Source organism: Kryptolebias marmoratus, linkage group LG8 (genome assembly GCF_001649575.2).
Source record: "Kryptolebias marmoratus isolate JLee-2015 linkage group LG8, ASM164957v2, whole genome shotgun sequence".
NCBI lineage: Eukaryota > Metazoa > Chordata > Actinopteri > Cyprinodontiformes > Rivulidae > Kryptolebias > Kryptolebias marmoratus.
Genome location: NC_051437.1, coordinates 18,300,802 through 18,314,619, shown reverse-complemented (window position 1 = coordinate 18,314,619; position 13,818 = coordinate 18,300,802).

Genomic DNA, 13,818 nt, shown 5'->3' with positions numbered 1-13,818 from the left:
AATTTATTGCCTGATTTTACAAACTTTGACGATGATTGAAGTGGTGAGATGTTAAAAATCATACTCAGTTTAGATGTTTTGCAAGAAATTCAAAAATGTTTTCATGGCACCTCATCAAAGTGTTGGCTCAGAAACACACAATGTCTGTTTTAGTACTGCAGGAAAATTACAGAGTAAAATGACAGCTGAGTTGCTTTGGCCAGTTACCTTCTGGATAATTACCGAGAGTTTTAGCTCTTATTGTATTGACAAAGCAAAGCAAGTTCGTAATTTAAATGAAAGTAAAGTATATGGGTGAGGTAAAATCTGTTTGAATAGTTTATTTTATTCAAGCCATACAATTAGCACTGAAAAGAAATCAATACATTGCTACATTCTTTTTGTATCTTTTCACAGTTTATGTATCTGCATGCTGAAAAGTCTCAGCAAAGCAGAGTCGGGTCTTTGTGTCCGCATCCCCGCTGTTGTCATGGTGCGCCTCCATCCGAGAAAATGAGCAGACCTTCAAAGTGCAGAGGGCCATGCAGACAGCGTGCACACTTTTGATGTTGTCAGAACGAAAGGTAGAGAAATGCTGGTGACAAAGAGCAGAGCTGCCATGGCTCATTGAGAATCAGAGGTGAACAGGGACGTGGAATTCAGTCCAGACTCGTACACACGGCTCGATTGTTAGAGATGTTTTTCACTCACTGTTGGACAATACTCAAGGTTGCCCTCTTCATTTGCTCTGTCCTTGCACGTGGAGCTGCATTTCGTGAAAGACGCATCCATTTAAGGCTGCTGTTTAATGCAAGGTTGATAACTAAAGGTTATAACACACCCCTCCCTGCATCCTTCCACATAATACAGAATGTGATACCCACCGTTGTTTCATTGTAGTAAACAGACCCACACACCCAGGCCTGAAAAGTCCCCGCCTCTCCTCTGTGTATATTATTTTCTCTTTGTGGGGCCATTAAGCTATCAAAGATGTGGCCTGTGAAGAAATGAAACATTGTCCAGAGAGCAGGAGAATTCCTCTGAGCTGGGGGAGGATAGGGAGAAGGTGCAGAGCTCTGTGTGTGTATACGTGTGTGTGTGTGTATGGGTGGGATTAGAGAAGGTTTGGAGTTGGATGAGAGGGGAGACGCTGATGATGGACAGACACGGGGGAGTTCCCTCAGTATCAAAGCAGCAGGAATGTAGAGCGGGCTGGTAGGACCTGGAACGCTCTCCTAACCCTCTGATCTGATGTGATGTGTGAAGTAGAAGGTTGAGTCAAAGTTTAGCGCTGCAGCTGAGATACAGAGCAGTGCCACAGACATACAGCTGGTTACCAGACCTAATGCTGGACAAAAACAGCAGGAAAGGTGGGCATTTTCATGGAGCACAGCCATCAGTATTTTGCAGTGGGGAATATGTTTGGATTTATTAGCATTTACAAAGGTTTTTTTTTCAGTACACTAGCAGGCAGTTTTTGATTTAGAAGTTGCCTAAATAACATCTAAACTGTCCTAAGACATCTTGGGTTACGTTTCATGCCAAAGTTTATAACTAAATATTATCTTATGTTGAGAGTTATAGACATTCAGATCAAATCTTTCATGCAACGTCAGTAAATCTGTTAGCACTCAGAGTATGTGTTATGAATGAGCCTGAGCTACTACCACACCAGGTTTTAGCTCACTATCTGTAAAATTGTTATAGCCATTTTTGTGTTGGCTAAAGTCAAGTACCTTTTGTGGCCATCTTGAACTGGCTTGACTCAAAAACGTATTCAGCTGTAGATGTACATCCAATGATCACTTTCTGAGAGTTTCACTAAAATCTCCTCAGTGGTTCGAGAGATTTCTTTTTTTTACTAACAGACAAACAGGAACGACTCCAAGAGTTAATGCTGAAGTTTTAAATAAAAATCTTGTGCAATGTGTTGTGCTTGGAATATGTATTGGGGAACACTTTCAGCTGCTACTGCACCAAATTTCAGCTTACTTTGTGTAGAACTGATGGAGTTATAGCAATTTTTTTTTTTTTTTTCTGATGTCTTGGAGTTATCTGAAAAAACAACTTGTTGCATCTACTCTAAAATAATACCACATCTGTTTAATTTCTTGTTTGATTAACACACTTTGACTTAATGTTTTCTTTTTTCCTTGATTGATGATCCATGGACACAACTGTCTGTGTCTCATCCGTGTTTGGTGGGTTTCATGTTTGGAGAAATCAGTTTTCTTAAATTGAATAGAACCGCTCACCATCCAGACACGGGGTCATCGGCTGGTCAGAGACTCTTTGCCTCCATGTCATCTTATTACATACTCATACACAAAGCTCAGCTCTTCCTCCAGTTGTTTAATAACATGCTACATATCACTTCAAACATGAAAAAAGACAGAAATGGAGTACACTGGCTGCCTGATTAGCTTAAACATGCCTAACACTTCTCCAGTATCACCCCAAATATGCTGATATAATTGGTTCTGCTTAAGTCCATTTGCTCTTACTTAATGTCTAAATTATTCCCCGAAGCTTTGTTCTTTACTCTGAACACAAATCTCCCTATCAAACGTTACTGCTTTTGTTTCTAAGCGGCGTGTCTTCTTGTATTCTCCTTCTACCTGCCAAGGAACGTGCTGTTTCTCAGTGCTGACTGGGGAGCCATTAACCTATCACAAATTTTGGCCGTGTTCCTCCTTCCTTTATTTGTACGTTTGCCTGGAACAAAAGGAAAAACATTCAATAGTTATTGATTTGGAGACATAGAACTTTTACTGGAGATCCCATTTAATCACAAAAGCTGATTTATTGTGAGCCCTCTGACAATCCCATTAAATTGCTGTCTAGCTAATCAAGTGAATTCTTTCTCCTCGAGGACTAATCTTTTATTGGGCCAGCAGAACGAATCCTGGCAGTAACAAGATTGGCGAGATACTGGAAGGTGTGGGTCTGTCTCACAGTGGCGTAAATAAAGACAGCAAAAATCTCACAAAACGATGAACAATGTTCCTTATTAATGTTGTTCTGTTTCTGCGCTCCGCAGAACATTTTAGCTGTAAATAAAACAGAAGATCATTGAATCAAAATGCAGAAATTATAAACCAGTTAGAAGGTTGAAATGAATGAACCATAGTTTACAAATCTAATCTTTCTAACACTGACTTTACTAAATATCACACAGGTTGTTTCTTATTTCCTTTTCTATTATTATTTGATATCTTTGCTTTCAAATATTGTGGGATAGAAGAGCAGGAGGCTTGTTTTGAAGCAAAAACCACAGGTGAAATACATTATTTGAGATGTACTACCTGGATTCATTTTTTTTAAAGCTTACCCAGAAACCAAGTGAAAAACATAAGATATCAGTAAAGAAACACGTAAAGTAAGTTTTGCAAGTTTGTCTTCATCTGATTCTCATTCAAGTTGTCAGTTTTTGTGTGTATATATATGTTTTACAAACATGTGTCCTGTGAAAAGCAGCATCTCTTACCACACCCTGCAGCCCCTAAATCTTCTTACAATGAAATTGCTCCAGTAAATATTTTCCTCTGCTTGTTGTGCACACGTCTGCTTTATTAGTCACTTGTTCAGTGGGGAGCAGCACATCTACTAAATGAGGTGGAAGCCCAAAAGAAAAGATGATGGAGACTTGGGGACGCGTGACTGATTTTTATGACTAGCTGATAAAATTTCACTGGCTCTCGCCTCGTGGGATAACTCCGGGAAAGATGCAATTGCCCGAACAGAACATCTTTTGTTCGCTTCTGTCAATATTAATTTATTTTCCTAAGCATTATTTTCCTAAACATTTGCATGAGTACAATAATTTTCTTGTTGTGTGGTAGAAACATGCTTTGGTTGTTATTTTGTGTCTGAAGAAAAATAATGTTTTATTTAACTGCATGTGGTGCAGATCTTTAACTATCTCTTATTTTAGTACTTTAACAAATTCAAGACTGAATGTACTTGTGTTTTTTTAAACTTAGTGCTCTTTTTACTTGTCATCTGTGAAACACCAAGTGGGTTGCAGAGCATCCATCTGCATCAGTTTCTCAGTTATGATCCCCTCTTCTTTGTATAATTTGTTTTTTTATGAGTCAGCATTTTTATGGTGGACCACAACTCTCTCTTTTATTAATATTGAAAGCATCCAGTTAAGTTGTTTCCATCACAGTGAGGCAGTTCATGGATATCCCTTCTTATAATGAGGCGTTTTGTGCAGATCTGGGCCTGAAACATCCCAGACTTGTACAGGACAGAGCGCTGCTTTAGCAGGCAGCTGTAGAAGTCCAGCTCAGCACCTCTAAAGCTCACTGGAGCCACCATTGATTCGATCCCCTCACTTATTCCTTGATTGACATAGATACACTTTGCCACAGCGTCTTGACAGAATGAATCTTAGTCAGTCCAAACAACCGTATTGTCAGCAGACATCACAAGTTTTTTCTCCTCTGGTGTTTATGGAGATTTTCAGCTCCCAGCTCAATAGCTGTACGGCTGAGCTTCAGATGGCGATTGCTTTTCTTTTGTCTCATTTGCATACTAAAAGTGGGATCCCTCTGGAAAGATCAAGGCAATCTATGTGTGGCCAATGTTGGGCTTCGGCCAGGAAGACTCTGTCGATTCCATTAAAGGTAGGCCCAGATGTTTGTCATTACCTTTATTGATAACCACAGAGTCAATACTGTGATTTATTCTGCAGGGATACGTCTAAGCTGTAGTCACAAGTTTCGCCACGGACTGATCAATAGTACACAGTGGACAACATGACCACACATGAAGGCAGAATATCAGCAAAGATATAAATCTTACATATAGTTTTAGGTGTATGTGCAGAGAAACAATATTATATTGAGTTTGTCTTGTTCTTTTAAAAGACAAGTTAAGCTTCTTTAAAGTAAAGTTCTGTGGAAATGTCATGAGCAATAAATATCTTACCGGTTGTACAAAGCACTTTGAACTGACTCAGTTTTGACAAATAATATTTAATTTTGACTGGATTCACAAAGTAATGGCTAGTTCATAGCAGCACAAGCAGTATAAACCATTAGACTGCTGTCAGTTTTGCGTTACACGATTATTCAAGCAGACATTTCATGATGTTCCTGCAGGAAGGGCTCCAGCTTGCTCAGAAAGTCAGTTTGTCAGGATTAAACTTTATTTCTCCAAATTGAAATGATCCAATAAGCTACCTACAACAGGATATTAATTAATTAATCATGACACAAAATATCTAACTTATGCTTTAAGCTCCTCATCAATTGATAATCTTTCAGTTCAGGAACTCACTCAGAAAAACTTCCAGAACTGAATACTGCTTTGAAAGACATACGAGTCACTTACGACATCATTTTCTGCTCCTGTAAAAATATAAATCTTGCTTAATAGTTAAATGAATATGACCTATCTAAAAGCTTTAAAAGAAGTTCCATCCTACAAGTAAAAAAGTGTTAAAATGTGTTAGTTTGTGCTTACGTATTTTGCTAAAGTGGTTTTCTGTTTTATATCAAATATTTACAGATATAAGCGAGAAGTCAGTGTTTGTTTCCACAGCACTGTGTCCAGAGCTGGACATTCCTCTGGTGGTTGTGCTGGGCTGGGAGGGGGCACTGACAACACCCTCTGAATAGACGCTGAGTTGCCGAACTGGACCAAAATGTAATTACCTCTCGCTCACAATGTCACGCTGCAGACCTGAGCCTGACAGCAACTTCAAAGTGGAACACACTGGGATTGAATTAACCTCCAGCTGGGATCGCTGTTGATGTTGTTGTTGTGTGTTGGTGTGAACCGGTCCTACGCCTTTTCCATTCGTGCACTTCACACCATTCTCCTAAACCTGAGCTGCTACACTATTATGCAGTGCAGAATCAGTTTTCTAAAATGCTTGGGCAAGCAGCACTGTTTTGTGGAATTTATTGACTTTTGGCCCAACCAGCCAACCACAGAAATCAGTTCAGACCACTGAGCTCGAATAAAATAGCTTATCTGACATACTTGGCTTGTAAATTGTAAAAGAAAAAATAAGTATATTTTATTTTACTAAAATATCTTAAGTCTATAAATTCAACAGCTGAAGATATATCAGTGACAGTAATTTGCTGATCTCAGTATGATCCTTTATCATAGACATTAAGACCTAACAGATTACGAGGAGGCCCACACTAAAGTTAATTAATATTTTCATCATTTGATTTATTTGCCGGGGAGAGTAGAGTATGTGCTGACTGAATTGGCTAACATCAAATAATGGGGACCTAAATGAGCCATTTATTGGGGTCCAAGGGTAAAAGAACAGGACATTCAGGAACCATAATGTAACCGAGCTGTAGGAAGTTGGAGCTTGTTATAAATTAAGGGTGACAATACAAAAGCAATAGAGCATCACCATTTTAATTTTGTTTGTTTAATCTTTGTATTCTTCTAATTCTGTTACAGTTTTCATTTTGCTACTGCCGCAAATTTGAAAAAAAAAACACCAAAACAAAACATACAAACACTACTCCCTAAAAAAACCATCCTGATGTGCAGCTTGACTGGGAATGCTTTTGGTAGCAGTTGCATCTTAAAATGTAAACAAAAATAAAAAATAAATCCCCACAGATAACAATGGGATCTTGTGGAAATGCCATCTGTGGAGCTCTGTAGCTCAGGCATAACTCGCAGTAAAAATGTCATTTATAGTTTAAACGAATTACAGAACATTAGGTTTACATAACTGAACTATCATTTTGATGTATTTATGTTTTTACACAATGACAGTTTATGTTTTAGGGTTTTTTTTACTTACAGAAGCAAGTTGAGCTTTATATGAAAAAGCTGATGTTGGAGTTTGGGGCAGTAGTTGCTCTGGTAATATTCAAAATGTCTCCAGAAAAAGTATAGTTTGTGATTTTATTCTATAAAAGCAGAACAACGTATATTAAACATAATTGATAATAAGTAGAGCAAAAACAGAGCACACTTTTCTGGGAAGATAATAGGTGGGAGTGGAAAACCCATCTTCCATATTATGTTTATTTAATATCAAGCAGACCTCATGAATTGAGATGTTCTCAACTTAAGAGTTTGGTAAGAAGAAAAAAATGTAAATTTTTTTAAATGACAGTCACAATGTTCATCAATAGAGTTTTGATAACTGAGGCACATTTCTATCAAAAGGCTAATAACACCTGCAATCTAGTGCTTGGCAGACTGTTTAAAAAATTTCCCATCAAAAACTGTTTCTTCACAACATGAGATGTAAATCAAGGGACAGTATAAGGCTTTGACTGAGAATAAGAGCTGATATAAGACTGGAAATGGGTAATTATTCCATACATACCCTAGTAGATATGGAATAAAATGAAGTTATGTAGGTGTGCACAATATTTCGTGAAAAGTATTAGATATTATAAAGGACCCTGTAAAGGCCTTTGAGCCAGGTTTGAGCCAGTGAGGAGTCAAAAGCTTCCCAGTTTTATAATTGAAAATTTTTTCAGAGAGCTGCACAGTTTAACCTTGGTGGACCATGTCGTAGTCACTAATTCATGAGCTGGAATGCCTGAAAAGTGAGGAGTATGTGGGTAGATTATCTTTATGAACATGCTGCGATGTTGAGAAAGCTTCTCAGAACATCACGGACGATCTTTTAGTGTTTGAGTGCTTCAGCTTCTCCCTGATGTTCCTTGACGTTTTCCTTTAATCTCTTCCATCTTAGATTCACACAACACACAGGCTAATGGGCTGAATTGTTGTACTGATGTTTGCAACATGCAAACACTGTTGCTATCATTTTTGTTGAAAAGTTTTCAGCTCCAGGGATGTTTTAATCTAAATGGTCAAGGAGTTTGGGTGTGTAAGCGTCAGAAACAAGTGAGGCTCCTGAATAATGAGCACCTGTGTGAGAGATCTCTCTGCCAAATCGGAAGAGTAATCTGTCTCCATGCAGCGGTCTGCAGTCGCGTGGTCCTTTTCTCCCTTGTGAAACCAGATGCATTATTGATGGATGACTGATTGGGAACTCAATTACACAGAGATTACCGTGATGGCGGACACTGGGACACCAGTACCCTGTCAGAACTATTGAATTAGAGCAGAGGAGAGGAGGGAAGTGTCCTTCAGAGCCGCTCTCCTCTCCAGACCTCTTGGGGATGCCAGACACCTACAGCCTAGTTCATACGCTGACAGGTGACCTTCCAAACAACTCTACCTTGAGCTGAACAGCTGTTATATTAGTGCTGCTTCATATACTATATATATAGTGTATATAAAGAAACTAACATGGTTTTATTTTGTATATATTTTGCAATGTGCAAAACACAGAAAATTCAGGTATATCAAGTTTGACTTAAATAGTCAAACTTGATTTACACATTTTCAGTTTCTACAAAATAACCTGAAGGATTTTAAAATAGACTTGCTCAAACAAGCAAAGTACTTTTAATCTAATAAAAGACAGACACATTTACCGTAATGTCACCTTTTGATTCATCAACTGCATCAAGCCATCATTTTAACATTTCAATCATCAGTATTTCAAGTTTTGAATTGCTGAATTGGGCCCCAGTAAGAATCAGCCTTGGACATTCAGTCGGGTAAGAAACGGGTGAGATTTTTGAGTTTCTAATTAGGATGCCTCCTGAGCCCACTGAAGATTTTCTGGGAGACCCCGAGGAAGAAACAAAACTTGCTTGAGGACATAAAAGTAAACGAAGTATACATGTGCCCTAAAATTGGAGTAAATAATGGCTGAGATGAATTTCCTCTGTAGGGTGGCTGGGCTTATCCTTAGAGATTATGTGAGGAGCTCCATCATTGGGGCGGTAGCTCGGAGTAGAGCCGCTGCTCCTTCACATAGAAAGGAGTCAGTTGAGGTGGTTCAAGTATCTGATTAGGATGCCTCCTGGACGCCTCCCTTTGTAGGTTTTCCAGGCTTGTCCCACTGTAAAGAGACCTTGGGGCGGACCCAGAACTCTCTGGAGGGATTATTCATCCTCTCTGACCTGAAAATGCCTTGGGATCCCCCCGGAGGAGTTGGAAAGTGTTGCTGGGGAGAGGGATGTCTGTTATTCCCTCCTGGACCTGTTGCCTCTGTGACCCGACCACAGATAAGAGGCAGAAGATGGATGGATGGATGTTGTAGCAGTTCTACACAAGTCAGGCAAATATTTCTCACAGAATCATAGGGGAGAATGTGAATCAATCCATTTTACCTTTTATTTTTTTGAGGTTATGTGTCCTGTGCTGGGCTGTAGCACACCTGCAGATGTCCCAACCTGTATGTGGGTGGCAGAGTGTGCCTGTATGCTTTCTGTCTGTGGTCAGCGGTGCATGCACATGCAAAGGTTTGTGTAATTTCTCAATATGATTTGATTCATCAAATGACAGCTGCTCTTCTTTTAGTGCTAAAATAGGTGCAATGATGAGAAATGCTTAGAGTGGGAATGTATGTGCATAAATATTGGAATTTCACAAAATCTCATTCATATAACATGGCCCACCTGAATAAGAATGGTGGCTTGCAGGGTCGTATGCTATTACAAGTTTAATGTAATATCTGGATGGAAGTGGATGGGTGTGTGTGTGTGCATGTGTGTGTCCTGAAATGGAAGCATTCATCTTTCTTTTCTGTTGGTCAGCAAATTTGTTCAAAGGAAAGGAAAAAGCATGGTGAGAAAAAGCTGATCTCAAAGGAGAGAAATCATTTGATATCAGAGACACGCTGAAGCCCATTTCAATTTTTGGTCCAATTCTAAGCCTCTGTTTATTGCATTTACCAGCGAAGCAATGAAAGTTTGAGCTTGTGTTTTTGTGGTTTTATATATCTGTCATTGAGGGAAACCGTTCACATTAGACAGTCGTTTACACAAGCAGTTTTATTTCTATGTCATTTTAAGTAACCACATGTGCCATCAGAGACAAGATTTTTACATTCCTTAAGTGTCTTCTTCGGTGTGTGTATGAAGAAACCGGCTCTTGAAAGAGAGCTTTGTTCAGATTTGTGTTGTCAATGGAGATGGGGGGACGCAGCTAGGATTAGGTGGACAACAGGCAGCTTTCAGCTCCTGCTTTATCCAGGTCTTCTCCAACAGGCTGGACACTTTAGAAAAGACACCCTGGTGAGCCGTGCCCCGGTCCGCTGCCCTTGTTTCTCTGAACACTGGGCACGAGTTAGCCCCTGGAGAAAGGGTTTATTAAGGAGTGGAGAATAGCTATTAGCTCCCCACCAACCTCTGTTGATGGAAGAGAAAATAGACCAACAAGAACTATTGGAGTCTGTGACAATCACATCACGGGGAAACTAATTCGCTTTCTGGGGCCTGAGCCTGTCCACAAATTCTGAGCAGAAAGGACTCATTACGAAACTGAAATGGCCAAAGAAAATTTAAAGAGTTACATTTTACCTGATTTAACCCATTTAATTGTGCTGACAGTTTCATACTTTTTGAAGGCAGTGTGTGTGTGTGTGTAAGCTTCATATCTTTTTGTTCAGGACACAGACTCTGTGCACTCCAGGCTGAGTCTAAGTTCTCTTTACTGTTGATTTATTGCCATCAAACATACACACAGTACACCAAAGCACCCGTATTTTGTTTGTAACACGTGCTGTTACGTCCCTGTGTCTTATCCTATATTTTTTGAGGGGGAAACACTGATTTTTTTATTGCAATCATTTCATGAATGAACTGTCTCATTTTTAATCAACTTAATTTCCATTAGTTTTTTCTTTTCAGTCACAAACACATCCATCTCCAGATGGTGTTTCAATTAGATGTTGAACGAGTCATAATCAAATTAAATCTTATCTAGACAAACCTGCAGCTTTACAGTGGACAGTTAGAGAAAGTTTGGTCACTATTATTTATGTACTGAAACAATAATTTCACTAAGCGCACACACACACACACACACATTTATAATAGGAGTATGTCGGGGTGTGACTTTCATGGTCCTTCTTTTGTTTTAAAATGGAAATTTTTACAAAGACTGATGCATTGCTACTTAAAAATGTTATAATCAAAACAGTTTAATTGTAAAATTATTAATTATCAGTATTACTAATGCAGTTATATGTAAGATTATTAGCAGCCTTTCACTTTACTCCAAGCTGTATTTTAATGTTTATATTCCTATTTTTCTGTATGTATACTTGTACTATATTTTGTATTTATGTAATTATTATATTGAAACATGTTGTGAAGAAACAGTGACGATAAGAGTTTCATCTTTCACCTAATGGACTCTTCAGTCTTAAATATTGTGCAAATAATGTGTGCTCAATTGACACACTTTCCCCCCTGGAAGTGTATTTGACCCATGCAGTATGAATAAATGCATGGCATTATTTATAGAAATCATCTTAATTAAGTAAGCATCTTTGCAAATAATTGTCAGTGACTTATAATATTATGTTACAATTTGCCTCAGTAAGCAGAGCTCTGTTTTGCATCAGATATCATTTTTGATCAACGTGCCCTCATTCATAGGACAGAACAAATATGTGCTCCTGGTATGTCTCATAAAAAATAGACATTTTATGACACATCTTTGTTCTTTACTTTATTTCTTCAGTTTTAATTTAGTGTTAATATTAGTGAATATTCACAACAATAGCCCTGTCGATCTACACACTCTAAGGGTTTTGTTGCAGCTGATTGAAGTTCTTGTGACTGCAGATCAAAAATTTAGCTCCATTTATCACTCACAGAGCTGATGTCATATAAACATTCAGTTAATTCAGGATTAAATCACTTTCTTGTCCTTTTTGTCTTCCTGATAACCTGCAGCAGAAACTGTGTACACCCAAACACGACCACGTGCCCCAGATTGTAATCTGAAACAGGTAAAAGTCCGTTTAAAATCTAAAACCGGCTTTCTGGCCTCCATGCGTTCAAAGTCCTTGTTTCCATGCTGTCAGACTGCATGCCTGCATGGTGGGCAAAGGTCAGCTTTCTGACTTCAGTCTTGCATGATCCTCTATAGATTAACAACATGCATGGACTGTGACCACAGAAGTTGTGATACTACAGTTTCATGTCAGTTGTATATGCAGAGGAGAAAGTCCACGTGTGCACAGGATTCAGTTATTCGCAGACATCATGATTTTAACACGTTTAACGTCTTTATTCAACCAGTTTGCTTCCCATTTCCCTTCTTGTTCCCAGTCCTAATTAGCAGTATAAAGACAAGACGTACAGAGTTTTCTCGTTCTTTCACATAACTCTTTAAAGTTTCAGGCTTTAGTGGCCCCTAATACGTGCTAATGTTTTTCAAAGCCTTTCCCACATCTGAAGTGTGAAGCTATTCATCGACCTGTGAAGTCTGCGAGTGTCTTATCACTTCAGAGCGGTAAATCTGATCTGTCTGTTAAGTTTTCTGAATGACCTCTGCGTGTGTATATGCTGCGCCAGTATCTATAAGCGCTGTCAGTGTGAGTAACCATGCCACGGGGTTTAACCCCTCCGCATTGATCCCCGCGTTGCTCAGGGCTGCTGCCTAATTCTCCAATTTTCAGCTGTTAGAGATAGAATTGGAATAATAAACAGCTGAACCTCCCACCAATAATCCCCCTGACCCCCTTTGCTGTGCGTCTCTTTTTTACATACACACACACACACACTTTGTCCCTTCCTCCACAGCTTAACCAACCCTTCTCAGGACAACTGAGTGTGGGGTAGAGTTTCTTCGTCTTTCCTAATCTTGGCCACAGTGCTCGCTCCTCAGCACTAATGAAATGATATCGTCCAGCCTCAGATGCCTGGAACTGATTATCGCTACCACAGCACACCCAAACACATTTGTGGCTACATAAAAGTCATTATGCACCTTTTCACACTTCTTTGCAAATGCATTTAAGTGTGGAGAGAAATTTTGTTGCTTTAAAACATCTCATCATGTCCCTCAAAGTCAGGACTTGTTAAGAGATGCTGTTTGAGAAGGACAGAGGACAAGAAATCACATGAACCTAAAACCTGAATGCAAAATAGCCCCAGATATGCGTCTTATCTGAATCGTGGTGTGCCAGCTTCCAATAAGATAACTGTTATTGTGAAGATTTCTGGGAATTAAAGGATAAAAAGATGGAAGGTGGATGGCCAGTGAGCACGAGATCAGACGTTTCTTTCACAGTAGATGCCTCCACCATTCCTGTTATCACAGCCATTTATGCAAAAGGGTAGCTGCACACATGTATGCTAAATAAATATTGCAATATTCCCTACATGTGTGAAATACAATAAATAACATACATCTTTTTTACTTTTAAATTCTACAAGAAAACATAAGACAAACAAATATTTCAGCCAAGACCAACAAAAGCAACAAAATGTTGACAAAGAATCTGATGACTTTTAGTTTTACTGTGATTAACCATCACAGTTTACTGAATTTTGACTGTTTTTTTACCACTGCAGCATCCATTTTGTCAAAACAAATATTACTGACAGATACAACATGTTATGTTGTATAAAAAGAACTAAATATGTCCACATTTCCCAAGCTTGTCACCTTTTGCTGACCTGCAATAGAAAAAAGACAGAAAGTTAAATTCACTTCTGAAACAAATACAATGATTACAATGCAAAATGAGAAGGCATTTATTTAAACTCAAGTAAGTTTAGTTTAGTTTCTTTATATACCACCAGTTAGTGATGAATAAACTAATTACTGGTGCTACACAGAAAAAGTAAACAGGCTGATTTCTGATCCGGATCCAGTCATTTTGGTTTCTATAGATTTTACAATAAAATATATTTAATTCACTCTAGTTGAGTCTTTGCTTGTGAATAAATGCAAGAATTGTACAATAAGCGTAGCTTAGCTAATCACCCAGGCCTTGACCACACAGAAACTAATAATAAT